We start from the raw sequence: 16,535 nt of genomic DNA, 5'->3' as shown, positions 1-16,535 counted from the left end.
TGTGGGGCCTTTTTATGAACCGGGACTCTTATTCGCAGACGGACCAAAATGAAAAAACGGGACTTCTATTCGCAGACGGAGGGAGTAATAATGAGAATAATAACACTGGTGATCATAATATTAATGTTGTTTACAAAGAAGTTTTTCAAACTTAGAAACTATTGTTAGTATTATATGAATGTAATGTTAAGTTGTATTACTAATACTGTACATTCATATAGGAGAGTGTTATATTGCTAACTCAATACTTAATTGCTAACTACAACTAAATAATATAGATATTCAAATTAAGGGCATAATCATCAAGTCTGAAATGTCAATACGATCAACAAAAAACGTCAATAAGGGTATTAAGGTCGATTTACAACAAATTAGTTGTAACTAACTTTTGAAATATATCTCATAACTTTAAAGCACATATAACTTTCTCGATTTAAATTATTTTTTTGCACAACATATATCAAATTAAAGATAATTTCATAAGGATTCTAACGAGATCTCACTTGCATATGTTCCGACGTCAAAAGTTGAAAAAAAATTTAAAATTTTTTAATTTTTTCGTACACCAGAAATGTCAACATAGTATATAAAATATGTCAATATAATACACGTAGAATGTCAATATAAGCAATGTGCTAACATTCTCAAAGCATTGTGTTGATATTTTCGAAATACTATATTGACATTTTCATCCAAAACCCAAATTTGGTAATTTTTTTATATTTTTATTTATTTAATTAATAAAAAATGAAAATTACACGTGACAAATTGTAGACCACAAGTTTTCTGAAATCTTATAATCTTAAATTAATTATAATTAGCAATTAAATGATGAGTTAACAATTATAACTCCTCATCCCTGTATGTATACTTATTTTGTACTTCATCACATATAATTATTCTATGGCATGAATTTGTCATTTGAACATTATAAGCTGAGGATTAATTTTCTATATTGTTGATGTTTCGGTATAGAATTATTTCAGTTGTTAAAGTGTGATTGTCTATATGTAATCGAGATCCAAAGTGTTTTAATTGATATAAATTGGCCTATCCAATATTTTGGGTTTGGGTTTTGGCTGGCCCATTGTTTTGATTGGGCCTCTACCTGCAGCCTAAACGGCCGAGACTCGGTTTCTCACAAATTTTCCTAGCCCTTCCACAACAAAATCAAGAGATCATTAAGGCATTCTCATTCCAAATATAATTGTTCACTCTCTTAATTAAATTCTATTCAAGTAACACACATACACACACAAAAAAAGCCCTAGTTCTTAAAGAGAATAAAGTTGCGGTAAATAGGGCACAAGGGAAAATAATGGTTACAGTTAAAAGTTACGGTTGCTCTAAAAATTCCATATATAAGGCGTATATAACTCTATAAATAAGCTGATTCTTTGATCATCATACCCACATCAAGATCTCTTTGGATAAAACAAAGATTTTGCAAAATATACTCCATAAACCACGAATATATTTTCTCGGAATATACACAATGGACTCTCAACCATGCATTGATTTTATTTATTCAATAATAAAAAACTAATTCATCCATTTCGAATCACATATCAACCCTAAATTAGGAGAAAATATTCCCTACTATAGACATACCATATGCCAATATGAATTGGTGTGTCAAATTTTGAATCTAATTCTATTCATAATTCTAAAATATGGAAAATTTCCCCAAAACTTAAAAAGAATTATCTCTGGTGAAATAATGAATAAAAAATTCGTATTACCAAAACTAATTCATCGATTTCGAATCACATATAAACCCTAAATTAGGAGGAAATATTCCTACTATAGACTTACCATAGTCATTTTCTAAATCCATCCACGATTCTAAAAAATTTCCTCCAAAATTTGTGCTCACATAGAAACATAAAAAAGTGAAATATTGTGCTATCTTAATCGAATAATGAAACAAACGAATTCTAGGTAAGAAATATTCACACAAAAGATTAATATGGAAACATTGCGACACTCGATCTATAAAACACCATCTCAAGAACTTCATCACACACTCAAAAATTTCTTCTCTAAAAAAAAAAAAGTTGTCATGGATTCTCCATTAAACATCCTAATGTTCCCATGGCTCGCCCACGGCCACATCTCCCCCTACCTCGAGCTCGCCAAGCGCCTCTCCCGCCGCAACTTCGTCGTCCACCTCTGCTCCACCGCCGCCAACTTCAAATCCATCGAGAAGGATCACCAGCACTCCATCCGCCGCGTCGTCCTCCACCTCCCCGAGACGCTCCTCCCGCGCCGCCTCCACACCACCAATGGCCTCCCCCCCGAGCACATGGACGCCCTCAAGGAGACGCTCGACATGGCCGCCCCCGAGCTCCGCCGCGTCCTTTCCCAAGTCCGTCTTAAAGATGGTAATCGAGAGAGGCGAGCTTCATAGGGCAATGCATATTGGAAAAGCGTTTAGAGTAGAAGATGGTTTATTGTATTTCTGTGTTTCTTACAATGTATTTCAACACCTCATTATATAGGTGTGAAGATATGCTATCTATGGAAAACACAATCAATTGTAATCAATCTATTCTAGGACAATAATGCAATCAATTACTCTCCAATTATTCTCCCAATCTTCTCTCCATTTGATATTATTCTCCCAATCTTCTCTACATTTGATATGCTTTGACACTCCCCCTCAAGTTGAGCAATGGTATCTCCAATGCTTAACTTGCCCAATATTTCTTTAAAGACCTTTGGATGAATTGCTTTGATCAATATGTCTGCAAGTTGTTCTTCAGAACGGACAAAGGGGAATTCAATAATTCCTCCATCTAGTTTTTCTTTGATGAAGTGCCGATCAACTTCCACATGCTTCGTTCTGTCGTGCTGTACTGGATTTTCTGAGATACTAATAGCCGCCTTGTTGTCACAGAACAGTTGGCTCTTTCGAGTAGGCGGAAAGCCAATTTCCATGAGCAATCTCCTTAGCCATAGAATTTCTGTGAGTCCACTTTTCATTCCTCGGAACTCAGCCTCGGCGCTAGATAGAGCTACAACCTTTTGTTTCTTACTCCTCCAAGTAACCAAGTTGCCTCCGATGAAAGTAAAGTAGCCTCCCGTGGATTTTCTATCCACTGGATTACTTGCCCAGTCAGCATCGGTATATCCATCAATCTCCAGGTCTTTTCTCTTTGCTAGGAATATACCATAGCCTACAGTACCCTTCAAGTATCGCATGATCCTCAATGCGGCCTCCATGTGATTAGCTTGAGGTCGATGCATGAATTGACTCACAACTCCAACGGCATATGCAATGTCGGGTCTGGTATGTGAGAGATAGATTAGTTTCCCGACAAGCCGTTGGTACCTCTTCCTGTCTGTAAGATCGGCTCCTTCCTCTATTTTCAAACCATGATTGGGAATCATCGGGGTGTCTATGGGCTTACATTCAAGGAGGCATGTTTCTGCTAACAAGTCTAGAACATACTTCTTTTGCCTTAGGAATATTCTGTGTCTGGATTTCAACACTTCTATCCCCAAGAAGTACTTCAGTGCGCCAAGGTCTTTCATCTCGAATTCTCTAAACAAGTTTTCCTTTAAACTCTGGATTTCTTCTACATCGTCCCCAGTGATGATCATGTCATCGACATAAATGATCAGACATGTTATCTTGTTGCCTCTCCTTTTTGTGAAGAGTGTGTGATCGGAATGGCTTTGTTGGAACCCATGTTTGAACATTGCTTGGCAGAATCTTCCGAACCAGACCCGTGGAGACTGCTTCAAACCATACAAGGTCTTCTGTAGTCGACAGACTTCTCCTTCTCCAAACCCATCAGTGAACCCGGGTGGAACTTCCATGTACACTTCCTTGTTCTTGTCTAGCTCTCCATGAAGAAAGGCATTGGTCACGTCGAACTGGTGAAGTTGCCAGTCTTTGCATACTGCTACAGATAGTAAGGCTCGCACAGTCTCCATCTTCGCAACTGGGGAGAATGTTTCTTCATAATCTACTCCATATACTTGAGTGTAGCCTTTTGCCACTAGTCTCGACTTGTATCTCTCGATTGAACCATCTGCTCTTCTTTTTATGGTGTATATCCATCGACATCCAACCGGCTTTTTCCCTTTTGGTAACGTGCATTTCTCCCAGGTGCCATTTTTTACTAGGGCATCTATCTCCTTCTTCATGGCTTCTCTCCAATGTTTGTGTTTACTGGCCTCTTCAAATGACTGTGGAATTTCTTCATCCTCATATAGGGCAGCTTCAAAAGCCCGGGCCATTTCTGACAGGTGACCTTGAGCAATATTTGATACAGCGTATTTTGCTTTTCTCCCTTTCCAGTCTGGTGAGTATCGTCGAGGAGGGATTCCTCTTGTACTCCTTAGGGGTAACTCGTATGGGTCACATGTGTCTCCACTTCTTCCACTGGCTCCACACTCCTCAATATTGCCACTATCAAGATTAGTCTGTTCTGAAGGCATATTATCAAAATCTGAACTGTTTACCTCAGGAATCGAAGCCGAGGTTGATGGCCGGACAATGTCACTTTGTTCTCCGTCCTGTATTACAGGATTTGACGACCCGGCGGTGCCACTAACTTCCTCAGGTGGACCAACGTCTGTGACAGGACTTGGCTGTGACTCTCCCCCTGTCTGGTGTTCCCTTGGATGTGGCTCTCCCCCTAAGTGGTGGTCCTCAATATCTGGTAGCCAATCTAGGAGGTCATTGTTTGGACTATTGTCTGATGGTTGTGTCTCCCCCTGACTACTAGATTGGCTGTAGAAGTATTCCCCCTCCACAAAGTCACAATTCATGGTGGTGTGTATCCGACGGGTTGTCGGGTCATAGCAACGGTAACCCTTTTGATTTTTCCCATAGCCAAGGAAGACACGTTTGAGGGCACAAGGATCAAATTTGGAACGTTCGTGTTTTGGGATATGGACAATGACCGAGCATCCGAATACTGGGAAAAGGTGTCTAAGGGGGTTTTAAAGTTGAGTATTCCGGTAGGTAGGCGATTTATGAGATATACTGCGGTAGCTATAGCCTCAGGCCAAAAGGATTTAGGTATTCTGGATTCAATCAAGAGGGCTCGGGTAATTTCGAGGATGTATCGGTTTTTCCTTTCGGCCACCCCATTTTGTTCCGGGGTGTATGCACACGGGGTTTGGTGGACTAGTCCCTTTATCCTAAAAAATTCTTGCATTTTACTATTGACGAATTCTCCCCCATTGTCGGACCTAAGGATTTGGATTTTGTGGTTATATTGAGTTTGAATAAGGTTATAGAATTCTACGAACTTATCAAACACTTCATGTTTATGTTTCAAGAAATAGATCCAAGTCATGCGAGAGTAGTCATCAATAAAAAGTACAAAGTAACGAAAACCTTGGCCCCCAGTGATAGGGGCAGGACCCCAGACATCAGAATGTATCAAAGTCAAAGGAGATTTCATTCTCGTATTGTTCAACTTGAAAGAATGTCTATGGTTTTTGGCCAAAACACAAGTATCACAATGAAAAGATTTCATAGAAGTAGCTAATTCAGGAAAAAGTAGGCGAAAATATCCTAAAGATGGGTGCCCTAACCGACGATGCCAAAGCCAAGCCTGTCTGTCTGTTGGTCCGGGAGTCAGCATCATTGCAGCACTCTGTTGGGTTATCTCGTCCACATAGTACAGTCCGCATCGCTCAGTGCCACGCCCAATTATCGTCCCCGTCTTGATATCCTGCAACATGCAAAATTGAGGTTGCATTAGTAATTTACAGTTCAGCTCTTTAGTCACATGACTAATGGATAGGAGCTTGTGTGATAATGACGGAACATAAAGACAATTAGAGAGACATAGAGTGGGCGAAATATTAATTGTGCCCGCGCCCATGACTTGTGCTAGGTCTCCACTGGCAGTTTGGACATAGGATTTTTTGGAAGTGGAGATAGATACGAAATCTGAGGCTTCAAACGAAATTGTGTCTGTCACCCCACAATCAATTTACTCTTGTCTTCTTCCCTCCGGTAGTTAGGGTTTCTTGGTGGTTGGTGATTTTGTACGATGGGTGTTCGACTTCTATCGAATACCGCAAGTCCCACTCCGATCCCGGTTTCTTTCGTTTCGGGATTGAGTAGCTTTTCGTTGACGGATTCTCGTCTGACTAGCCCGTATGCCTTTCTTGCAGTTGGTATCGGATCCATATTTAGGATCTCCCTCTTGATTTTTCCATATCGGAGGTCATCTAATGCCCATACAAATTGGTACAACCTGTGCCTCTGTGTGTTCTGGTTGTATTTTTCGATGCTAGATGGGTCCTCCATCGGATTTGGATCCCTAGTGTCAATTGAGATCCATAGATCTTGAAGCTTTTGCCACAAATTCTCTAGTGATAACTCTCCTTGTCTGATACTGTAAGCTTGTCTGTGCAGGTCTGAAATCTGGAATTTGTCGGCACCGCTTCCATACGTTGTGGCCAGACTGTCCCACAAGTCGTAGGCTGTTTCGTATTGGGAGACCTCGTTGACGAGGCTGGCGTCGATGTTGTTTATGATCCAGTTGAAGCAGCAATCGTCCCGCTGCTGCCATCGATTATAGTTTGGGTCAGTCGGTGGGGGAGGATCTGTAACTCCGGTTACGTGAGATGCCAGACCCTTCCCACGGATGACCCTTCTCATCAGTTTTGCCCATAAGGGATAATTATCCCCGTTGAGTTTTTCTGCCAGGCGCACCTCGCCTAGTGATTCAATTGATGAAGGCTGTTGATTTTGGTTTTTCTGAGACATGCTCAGTCTCATAAATTCAGCGAATTGTTCGGCTGAAAGTGTTATAGGTTGGTTGGTTTTTGGAGGATTATCAGATTCAGAATTTGACATATTGTTGGTTGGGTTTTTGCAGGATTCAAAAGGCTGGGAAAGGTATTCGAGACTGTGATGATAATTTTCTGAGTCTCAGTCCCGAATGAACTTGCTCTGATACCATCTTAAAGATGGTAATCGAGAGAGGCGAGCTTCATAGGGCAATGCATATTGGAAAAGCGTTTAGAGTAGAAGATGGTTTATTTTATTTCTGTTGTTTCTGACAATGTATTTCAACACCTCATTATATAGGTGTGAAGATATGCTATCTATGGAAAACACAATCAATTGTAATCAATCTTTTCTAGGACAATAATGCAATCAATTACTCTCCAATTATTCTCCCAATCTTCTCTCCATTTGATATTATTCTCCCAATCTTCTCTACATTTGATATGTTTTGACAGTCCGCCCCGACCTCCTCGTCTACGACTTCCTCCAGCCGTGGGCCCCGCTCGTGGCCGCGGAGCACGGCGTCCCCGCGGTGGAGTTCATTACCAGCAGCGCCACCATGAACGCCTACCTCTTCCACTTCTTCTCCCCCGCGGCGGCCGAGGACGACTTCCCCTTCCCGGAGATATACTATCGGGAGTACGAGCTCGTCCACCGTGACCGCCTGCTCGCGGCGGACGAGGGGGTCCGGAGGAACGCGTTTGCCGGGGTGCGCCGCTCGAACGGCGCCGTTTTGATCAAGGGGTTTAGGGAGATTGAGGCCAAGTATAGTGACTACTTGGCTGAATTGCTTGGGAAAAAGGTTGTGCCTATTGGTGCCCTAGTCCAAGAAGGTATGATACGTGGTAGAGCTTCTCAATAAGCGCACGAGGGAATCAAGCTAAATAAGTGTTCATGGTTACATGGGCACGTGGATTGAATGGGATGAAATCACGCCGTGAGCGCGAAGTAGAGAATAGATAGTTAGTTAGTTGCTGAGCTGTGATGAAATGTACGATGCATGCTCAATATATGAGCTGCATTTTCCATTGTATTGTTTTCTTATGATTTGAGAATTAATGCCAAACTCCCCTTCTTCCTCTCATATACTTTCCCCGCGTAGCTCTATTCGCGTAGGTGCAATCCCGGTGGCCGTTCCTACCTCCGGCAACCCCGATCCTGTACCAAGTGGTATCAGTTCCACCGATCCTATGGTGGAAACACGTTCCGGCGATACTCGCCGTCTCGAGGAAATGCTTACTGCTGCGATGACGGATCTGACCAACAAACTAGCGGATGCCGATCGCCGACGAGTGGAGTTCGACAAAATCCGCGATCAATCTGAATCAGCGCACGATCTATCACTGCGTCAGCTTTGTGAGGAATTCTTAGCTCTGCAACTCCAGCAGAATGAGATCATGAATCGATTTGTGACTCCTGGTGGTGGTGGTCCAGCACAACCTCCGGGTGGGGCTGGTGGATTTCAGGCGAGACAACAACAATACTTTGCGACGCGTCAGTCGAAAGTGGGGTTTTCTCACTTCTCTGGTGAGGATCTGGCTGGGTGGATCATTCGATGCGACCATTTTTTCACGGTGGATCTCACACCGGAGGAATCTAAAGTCCGTCTCACGATCATCAACTTCGAAGGTCGTGCGTGGCAATGGTTTCAAAATTGGGCAAAATATCAGGACCAACCCATGGCGACACCGTGGCCTCTGTTTCTCCAAGCGCTGGAGGGTCGGTTTGGTGATCATCTCTTGGGTGATCCGATGACGGAGCTACCGTCACTCAAGCAATCAGGTTCGTTTGCCGACTATCATGATCGATTTGAGCTGCTTTTGGGTCGTGTGTCTATCCCTGAGTCATGCTATCAGCCACTTTATCAATGGGTTACGTCCTCATATACAAAAGGTTGTTCGCTTATTCATGCCCCAAACACTTATCCATGCTTACGCCCTCGCTAGACTTCGGGAGTCGTCTGCTCCGGCGAGGGAGGGGTTTTCTCAAGCTCCTAAACGAGGTAATTTTGGTGTCTATGGTGGGGAATCTAATAAATCTAATACCTCACCTTTACTCCCTACTCCTATTGTACCAAAAATTAAGAGCCGCCGTTATTTGACCCCTGAGGAAATGGATGTGAAAAGAGCTCAGGGACTCTGCTATGGATGCGATGAAAAATTCGAGTGGGGGCATAGATGTGCTAAGAAACAACTTTATTTGTTGGAGATTGAGGATGGGATTGAGGAGCTGGATCCAAGTAGCAATAATATTGATGAAGAAGTTCCGGAGGATGATAATCCTCTAATTTCAATTCATGCTATAAGTGGCTCAACTTCTAAAGGGTACAAAACTATGCGAATCACAGGCAGAGTTGGCCGGAAGGCTTTGCATATTCTCATTGATTCTGGGAGCACGCACAATTTTTTGGACATTCAGTTAGCTAAGAAGTTGGGACTTCAACTCACGCGAGTAAAATCTGTGATGGTAGATGTAGCAGATGGTAATAGCCTAGAGTGTGACTCAATGTGTAAGGGAATGAAATGGATGTTGAGGGGTACTCCATTTACTAATGATGTTTTGCTGCTTCCTCGTGGCAACTGTTGTTAGAGTTTGTATACTAGAAATCACGTTTCGAGTGATTGAATACTGTAAAACTCTTATTTTATTTTCCAAGGAATAAAACAGATTATTTTTTGTCATATATTGTTATGCTTTACATTTAATGGATGTTAATGCATGTTTAAATGTATAAGTTAATTTAACAAAGTCTAAGTCTTTGTTTTAGTAGACCGGTTGTGGGCGTCGTCCACTTTAAGGTAACACGGTCAGTTCTAAACAAAAAAAAAGATGAATTTCACAACCTAGATGGAATTTGATTATCCATCGAGAAAGGTTGCAATGTCAGTCCGCATATTTCTAAGCCTTACTGAAATAAGATGACATTGGTGTGGTATAGCACTGAACGGATCTAACAGCAAGACTTGTCCTTGGGCTATCTACTGAAAGGCGAGGTCTTGATAATATTTGTTTCTTAATCAATGTAGGTTAGCATTGAGCATACGGTATTGATTATGCACTACTTTGACTTATCAAATGGTGCGGGTTTTTCGTAACCCAATTATCCTGATATATTGGGTAGTGGTGATCAATATCTAGCGGTGCTAGGATTGCTATTATATTGACTCGTGCACGAGGAGAGTCTCATTTGATAATGTGCTCAAGAGGAGTGCGAAACAAGGTTTTATTATTCGGAACCTAGCTAGTTGGAGTTTGATTACTCTATGAATAATAAATAAGCGTTTCATGCTGAGTCCACTCTTGGAATTAATAAGAAGTTAGCTAATTAAGTCAATAGCAGACATTAATTAATTAATGGACATTTTAATCTTAAGCACGGGAAATGAAAGTTAAACGGAAACCCGGATTACTTGTAATTTTGGATTTGGATGGGGAGAGTTCAATATTACTTCTGTAGTGGCTGCTCGTAATATTCCAATTATAACTTATATTAAATTGTGGGTTCAATTTAATTAGTAAAAAGTAAATTGGATGAGCCCATATCCAAAACCTTCCATAGATCTCTGTCTGGGCCCAAAAGGAACTTAATATAAATAGGAGAATAAAGGAGACAGAAATAACACAATTTTATTTGTATTTTTCGAAAATTTCAGCTTCCCCAGCTGTAGGAATTTTCGAATTCATCTCCTATTCCAAAGAGGATTTCTTCTGTCTTCTTTATTTAAGTCGTAGTATTCTAGTAAGATCAGCACACACTGATATTGAGATACAGTTCGGGAACCAGAGAGAAGATTTGTGGTCTAGTACTCAAAGCATCACGTGGAGAAGAAGCTAGCCATCTTCAATTCTTTGGAGAATTAATTAGGTATTTTTCTGCTCCGTAGAAAAGCATGTTTTAGGTTTCATTATTCTTAAAGCATGATTAATTCAAGTTATGAGCATGATATATGTGATAATTACGCGAATAGGTTTTGTCTAAATAATCTGCTAAATAGATCTGATTATTATGTAATTGATTTATATGAGTGCTTCCGCTGCCAGCTCCTTCAACTGTGATATGGTATTGGGAATTCAATGGCTTGAAACTCTGGGTGCCATTCAATGGAACTTTAAGACACTAACTATGGAGTTTAAACTGAATGGGAGGAGATTTCTGCTACGAGGGGGTCAATCCAATCAGAATGTAGCTGAAGTATCTGAGAAAAGAGATGGATAAATTGCTTACTCATGAGGATGGCATCCAATTATGCTGTATTAAGGTCAACCATGAAGGCCATTCGGAGCTGCTAACTATGGCTGGTTCAGAGGATGATTCACAGGCTATTCCTCAGTTCATCGAGGCTTTCATTGATAATCAGTCTGAGGTATTTACAGAGCCTACTACTCTTCCCCCTATGAGGTCACATAACCATCAGATTGTCCTCAACAATGGAGCTTCCCCGGTGAATTGCAGACCTTACAGACATACAGCCATGCAGAAGGATATCATTGAAAAACAGGTTGCAGACTTATTGCAACAAGGCTTTATTCAACCAAGTACAAGCCCTTTTTCTTCCCCGGTGGTACTTGTGAAGAAAAAGGATGGGACATGGAGGATGTGTGTGGATTATAGGAGGTTGAACAAGCTCACTGTTAAGGATAAGTACCCAATCCCTTTGATTGAGGAACTGCTAGAAGAGTTACATGGTGCTTCAGTCTTCTCTAAAATTGATCTATTCGAATGGAGGTGAAAGATATCCCTAAAACCGCTTTCAGAACACATGATGGACATTATGAGTTTGCTGTGATGCCCTTTGGGCTTACCAATGCTCCTGCAACTTTTCAAAGCTTGATGAATGACATTTTCAGACCTTATTTGAGGAGGTTTGTGTTAGTATTCTTTGATGACATACTTGTATACAGTGATAACTGTGAGACTCACTTGCATCACTTAGAGCAAGTGTTTGCTAAGCTGAAGGAGCATTCTCTCTTTGCTAAAAGAAGTAAATGTGAATTTTCTAAAGAAAGGATTGAGTACTTAGGCCACATCATATCCAAAGAAGGGGTAGCAACTGATCCTAAGAAACTCAAAGCCATGCAGGATTGGCCAACACCTACTGATATTTCTAAACTCAGGGGATTTCTTGGACGGATATTATAGGAAATTTATCAGAAATTATGGGATGATCAGCCGACCTCTTACTGATTTATTAAAGAAAGATGCCTTCATTTGGAGTGAGGCTGCTGATGAAGCTTTTTTGGAGTTGAAAAAGGCTATGGTGTCACCCCCGGTTTTAGCTCTACCTGACTTCTCCCTCCCTTTTGTTATAGAAACTGATGCTTCAAGTTATGGTATTGGGGCTGTGTTAATGCAGCAAGGCCATCCACTTGCTTTTATTAGAAATTCTCTGTCTCCCAAACACAAGCTTCTCTCAGTCTATGATAAGGAACTATTGGCTATTGTTTTTGCTGTGACACATTGGAGCCATTATTTGGGTCATCAACCGTTTGAAGTGCGTACAGATCATAAAACCTTAGCTCACCTTTTGAAACAGAAGCTCACCACACTGGGCCAATTGAGTTGGCTTTCTAAACTCATGGCTTTTGATTTTGAGATTACTTATAAGAAGGGTTCTGAAAATATTGTTGCAGATGCTCTATCTAGGGTCCACTCCTCTGAGGTATTTTGTATGGCCATTACTGCTGTCTCTACAGACTTATATCCTATGATAGAGGCGACTTGGAGTTCTGACCCTCTGCTACAAAATCTGATCAGGGAGCTGCAGCAGGACCTAAAAAGAATTCTAAGTTTTCTTGGAGAGGGGCTCAGTTGAGGAGGAAAGGTAGGTTGGTGGTTGGAGATGATGAGGCCTTGCGACTGAAGCTTATCCATTTATTTCATAATTCTAGTACAGCCGGTCACTCTGGGATATTAGCTACTTATAAAAGGCTCACCTCTCTTTTTTATTGGCCTCATATGGAGAAGCATATAAGGAAGTATATCAATGAATGCGATGTGTGTCAACGCTTTAAGTATGACAATAGTGCTTACCCCGGCTTATTACAGCCTCTTCCAATACCTGATGAGGCCTGGTCTCATGTTAGCCTTGACTTCATTGAGGGTCTTCCCCTATCACATGGTAAATCTTCTATTCTAGTGGTGGTTGATCGACTTACTAAGTATGCTCATTTCTTGAGTCTTACTCACCCATATACGGCCCTGACTGTCGCTCAAACATTCCTTGATTCTGTATTTAAGCTACATGGATTGCCTACCATACTTATCAGACAGAGATAAGGTTTTCATGAGTCAATTCTGGACTGATTTCTTTAAACTCCAAGGGGTCGAATTACACATGTCTACGGCGTACCATCCTCAGTCCGATGGCCAAACCGAGGTAGTGAATAGGTGCTTAGAGACTTATTTACGTTGTATGTGTGGGGATCAGCCAACTACATGGAGTAAATGGTTGAGCTTGGCTGAGTTTTGGTATAACACATCATTCCATTCTGCTATAGAGATGACCCCATTTGAAGCTCTGTATGGGTACCCCCCACCAATCCATATTCCTTATTTCAGAGGAACGTCGACAGTGCATGATGTGGATGAAAGCCTGATCACTCGTGATTCTATGATGGAGGTTCTGAAGCATCACCTCCTGCGCGCACAACGGCGTATGAAGCAACAACATGATAAACATCGCTCGGAGAGGAAGTTTTCGATAGGCGACTGGGTATACTTGAAACTCCAGCCTTATCGGCAGAACACACTGCGCGGCCGTCAATTCCACAAGCTGAGTCCTCGCTACTTTGGTCCTTTTAAAGTGGTGGACAAAATGGGGGAAGTAGCCTATAAATTACAGTTACCGGCTGACTGCAAAATCCACCCTGTCTTCCATGTCTCACAATTGAAAAGGAAGATGGGGCCCTTGAATCAGCTTCATGCCTCTTTGCCTGCAGTGGGAAACTCGACATTTCTCGAGCCTGTGCAGATACTGGAGCGTAGGTTGGTGAAACGAGGCAATCGTCCGGCTACGCAGGTCCTTGTTCATTGGGCTAATTCCTTTCCGGAAGATGCCACATGGGAGTACTTACATGATCTGCAGGAGAGGTTTCCTCATTTTAAACCTTGAGGTCAAGGTTTATTTTGAGAGGGGGAGATTTGATACGTGGTAGAGCTTCTCAATAAGCGCACGAGGGAATCAAGCTAAATAAGTGTTCATGGTTACATGGGCACGTGGATTGAATGGGATGAAATCACGCCGTGAGCGCGAAGTAGAGAATAGATAGTTAGTTAGTTGTTGAGCTGTGATGAAATGTACGATGCATGCTCAATATATGAGCTGCATTTTCCATTGTATTGTTTTCTTATGATTTGAGAATTAATGCCAAACTCCCCTTCTTCCTCTCATATACTTTTCCCGCGTAGCTCTATTCGCGTAGGTGCAATCCCGGTGGCCGTTCCTACCTCCGGCAACCCCGATCCTGTACCAAGGTACTACTTCCATTAATAGCAGCCATGAATTGATCAATTGGTTGGACAAAAAGGAAAAAAAAAATCCACTGTTTTTGTCTCTTTTGGGAGTGAATATTTTCTTACCAAGGAAGATCTTCTAGAGCTTGCTCATGGCTTGGAGCTTTCCAACTTCAACTTCATATGGGTGATTAGGTTTCCCAAAAGGGAGGATGGTAACAAGATTGTTCTAGAAGATTCCTTGCCACTAGGGTTTCTTGAGAGGGTTGAGGGAAGGGGTTTGGTAGTTGAAGGGTGGGCCCCACAGGCACAGATTCTAGGGCATGAGACTGTGGGGGGTTTTGTGAGCCATTGTGGATGTAGCTCAATGATGGAGAGCATGAAATTTGGTGTTCCCATCATAGCTATGCCTATGGGTGTCTCCACCATCGCCCTTCCCGTTCGCCCGTCGCCGACGGGCGACCCGACGTCCGCCGTAGGGAGGGGGAAGGGCGCCCACGCCCGTCCCGAGTGCCGGTCGGATGGCCTCGCCCCTCAGCCCGACGTCCTACCTGACGTCCGGCACTGTGGCGTGGGTAGGACGTCCCACCGAAATTAATTTTTTTTTTTTTTTAAAAAAACTCTATAAATATGGCTCGTGTCGAAATTTTAATTCCGTAAATTTTAATTTTAATTGTGAATTTATTAATTTTATTGCGGGAAGTCCTAGTGCAATGGGAAGGGCTAGTGCTGACGTGGCAGACAGTTTTTGTGGGAAGGGCTAGTGGAGGTCCTAGTAGGAGGGGCGCCACCGGATACACCCTATGCACATTGACCAGCCCCTCAATGCTAGGTTGGTGGAGCTGGTTGGGGTCGGCGTGGAGGTGGTCAGGGACGGCCGTGGGAGGCTCGAGAAGGAGGTCGTGGCTGAGGTCATACGACGTGTGGTGGGCGACGAGGGGATCAGGAAGAGTGCTGTTTCGATGAGGGAGAAGCTCCGGCTCAAGGGGGACGAAGAGATTGATGACGTTGTGGCCGTGTTTGTGAAGCTTATTTGGGAGAACAAGGTGATGAAGAAGAGGAACAAGAAGAGCAAATGGATAGCTTTCATTGAAATACTCTATAGTATTTTTTAGTTTCTTATTTATTGTTATTTGCTTGTACTAATTTCTTTTTCATGTTAGGTACTAGTAATACTAATTTCTTTTTCAGTCCGCTGCATATAGTTTTTTAAATGCAGTTGGTTTTTGATCGGACGCCATAATCTGTAATTTTTTTAAATGCAGTTGGTGAATTTGTGATTTTCGATAAACTTGTCTTATTTTTTGCTTGAACTTTTGACATTTTTACTAAATTTTTTTAATTTTTCTGATAAACAATATCGATCAAGTCAAAGTGGTCTTCTACAAGGTTTTCCCCAAGAACAAAAATTAGGGGTTGAATTCAATTTTTGAGGTTGGAGAATGAATGAATCGGGTGCAGTGGCACTGCCAGTGTGACAAGATTGAAGCTGTTTCTGTCGGAGGATTCTTCCAAGCAGTTTGGTGTGATGAGGATCGTTGGATTGCTTGGCCTGCAGCCCTTTTTCGGAGGCGAGGAACGCACCGAGTCTGAGGTGAGGCTCACCAAGGTGCCTGGGCGGATGGATAGAATACTGGAGGGACTTTCTGCCGTAGGGGGCGGATAGAGACCATCCTGCGGCTAATGTGTGTGGCACTGGCAGAGATGTCACCGACCTCCTCCGCTTTCCGCCTTGTTTGGTGGTTGTTGGAGGGCTTGTTCCGTTGCAGGATTGGCAGAGACGGTATGTTGAGTGGCTGAGGACTTGTGGGAAACGAGTTTTGGTGGTTCACTATCCAAATGCATTCCATGCTTTCTATGCATTCCCCGAACTGCCCGACTTTCATCTCTTGCTTCATGATGTTGCAAGCTTTGTCCAGGAACAACTCATCTCCTGTTGAATTTCAATTCTGCAAACTAGAATGTTATTGTTCTTGCATCATTCATCTACACATGATAATGCCTTGTAACAAGTTTGTGTTATTGGTCATGTACTATCTAGAAGGGCTTGTACGTCTCGAGGTTCCTTCCTGTCTGAGCTTTATATATATATATACCAGATTGTGGCATGCAAGACTCATTTCTTTATGATCATATATATATAGGTGTATCTCTGGTGTGAATCTTGATGTTTTATGCCTCAGATTGAATTTTTCTCGAAGTTTTTTCTTTCGAAGTTTACCATTTACCGATGAATCATGACGATAGTGTTCATTTTCGCGTATAGTGACTTTATTCAAATATATTGAATGAAGTTTTCTTTACTTGATTTAAAAC

At 42.1% G+C, this 16,535-nt stretch overlaps 2 pseudogenes; both read left to right on the top strand.

The window, feature by feature from the left end:
* The first annotated feature begins 2,056 nt into the window (after positions 1 to 2,056).
* The window catches only part of LOC125205070 (beta-D-glucosyl crocetin beta-1,6-glucosyltransferase-like), a 45,887-nt pseudogene continuing 31,408 nt past the window's right edge, over positions 2,057 to 16,535 (top strand).
* On the top strand, positions 2,675 to 3,438 carry LOC148922972 (uncharacterized; annotated as a pseudogene).

Source organism: Salvia hispanica, chromosome 6 (genome assembly GCF_029641045.1).
Source record: "Salvia hispanica isolate PSC_SH4W2 chromosome 6, Shi_PSC_v1, whole genome shotgun sequence".
NCBI classification, from domain to species: Eukaryota; Viridiplantae; Streptophyta; class Magnoliopsida; order Lamiales; family Lamiaceae; genus Salvia; species Salvia hispanica.
The sequence above is the reverse complement of the archived record's forward strand: the minus strand, read 5'-3'. Positions and strand labels throughout refer to the sequence as shown.